This window comes from Palaemon carinicauda, chromosome 7 (assembly GCF_036898095.1).
Source record: "Palaemon carinicauda isolate YSFRI2023 chromosome 7, ASM3689809v2, whole genome shotgun sequence".
Taxonomy (NCBI): Eukaryota; Metazoa; Arthropoda; class Malacostraca; order Decapoda; family Palaemonidae; genus Palaemon; species Palaemon carinicauda.
In genome coordinates, this window is record NC_090731.1 from 19,579,267 (window position 1) to 19,581,723 (window position 2,457).

A 2,457-nucleotide genomic window follows, 5' to 3' on the forward strand; every position below is an offset into this window, starting at 1 on the left:
GTGAGAGTAGTTATTTCACTGAGTGCCCAAATATTACCGATAAAAGTGTATTTTATAATTCCAGTAATATCTCTTCAATGTATTCCATTTGATAATTATGATAAGATGAAATAAGAGAGATACATTGACATTAAAAACAATGATTTTTTGTGTATAATGGGATAGTGATTATTCTATTGAGTGGCCAATATTAACGATAAAAGTATATTCTATAATTTCTATAACATGCTATCAATATATTAAATCTGATTTTTATAATAAGAAAAAAATAAGAGAAATAAATTGATATTAAAAAAATAATAATAATTTTCAGGTATATTGGCAGAGTAACTCTTTCATTAAGTGCCCAAATATTATAGATAAAAGTATATTCTATAATTCCCATAACATATCAATGTATTCAATTTGATATTAATAATAGGAAGAAATAAGACAGCTATATTCAAATTAAAGAAATGAAAAAGTAATTTATCTAGTTGCTTTTTTATTGACTCTTTCCCTAAAGGAAGGCTAAAAACAACGCCTCGCCAGACAATGCCTAACTTTTCGCCCGCTCCCAGATCTATCTCGACCGACGACAACAGATAAAGAAAAAGTTGTCATCCTTCGCAAACCGAATCAACTTCCCTTTTGTGTCTCTATTACCAAGACCAACCCAGGCGTGGGCTGCAGTAAGATAGGCTGCATTGCAAGATGGGCTCAATTCGTACCACAGAAAGGAAAGCATATACATTACACAGTCTTAGGAGGAAGTTACCTCAAAGAGTGGATTATAGCAAGAGTTCTGTCGCTCCTGACCCAAATTTATTGCTTGAAGGCTGAGTCATATTCCTCTATTTTGTTATATCAATGTCTTTGATATCCAACATAGGCATAATATTGATAGATGTCCTTATTCCTTCAATTATTGTTCTTATATTGACAGTAAAGATTTTTCTTTACTTAATTCCTTTTGACCTTTTGAATTCTGACTTGGCTTCACCGCAACAAAATTTATTGCTCGATGGCTAAGTCATATTCCTTTTTTTTTTTTTTTTTTTTTTTTTTTTTTTTTTTTTTTTTTTTTTTTTTTTTTTTATATCGATGTCTGTGACTTCCAAGAAAGGCATAATATGGATAAATTTCATTATTCCTTCAATTATTATTTTTATATTGGCCTTTGAAGTCTTATTCTGCTAAATTTTATATCGATGTCTGTGATATCAAGGAAAGGGATGATATGCATAAATGTCACTATTCCTTGAATTCACCATCTCTTCCTATGCCTATTGACGCAAAGGGCCGTAGTTAGATATCACCTTTTAATTCAATAATTCTCCATTCATCATCTCCCACTTCACGCATCATAGTCAACCATCTAGGCTTGGGTCTTCCAACACTTGTAGAGCCTTGTGGAGCCCAGTTGAAAGTTTTGTGAACTAATCTCTCTTGGGGAGTGCGAAGAGCATGCCCAAAACATCTCTATTTACCCTTTACCATGATCTCATCCAAATATGGCATTCGACTAACCTCTCTTATAGCTTCATTTCTAATAATTTTTCCTTTATTCTTTCTGACCTTTGAAGTCTTAATTGACTTCACAGTAACGCAAATTTATTAATGGAAAGCTAAATCTTATTCTGCTAAGTTTAATATCAATGTCTTCGATATTCAAGGAAGGATTGATATGGATAAATGTCATGATTCCTAAAATTATTATATTTTATATTGATAGTAAAGATATTTTTTCCGTAATTCTTTCGCTCAATAGTAGGTTTTGTTTCTATAGGAAGGAACGACATCCGAATTAAATCACCTTAAAATTACTATCATTTTGTTAATTAGTTTTGATTTTTTTATTAGATTATGAGCTTCAAATGAAAATCAAGGGATTTCTATTTATCATTTTTTTCTTATACTTAATCTGTTATGAACTAAATGCATGCGAACTTGCAATTACAAGGAGAGATATTGTTGATTGTTGACTAAAAGAGACATCCCAAATGATGAATATAAACGATCCCTGGAGCCTAAATATGTATATTGATTCGAATTAAGTCATTTCAATAATAAAAAAACTTAAAAATATATAATTTTATATTCTAACTACGTGCACACACTATAATACCTATCTTTGGTATCAATGTGGTAAGTTATTATTATTATTATTATTATTATTATTATTATTATCATTATTATTATTATTGTTAGCTAAGCTACAACCCTATTTGGAAAAGCAAATCTTTTTATACTTTTGTATCATTGTGCTGAATTAATGCTTATTGAGGAACAGAATAATGGTCAGTAATTTTTCATAAAAGGCTGGGTGGTGGGAGAGGGGGTTAAATAGATTATACTAATTTCATATAATAATCCAGAACAAATCTATTTCCATTTCAAACAGATGATGAATAGCTGTTCTACAGAATGATTTATGATAGTAGGCTATTGATGCTGAATAGAAGCTGCTATTGTGGA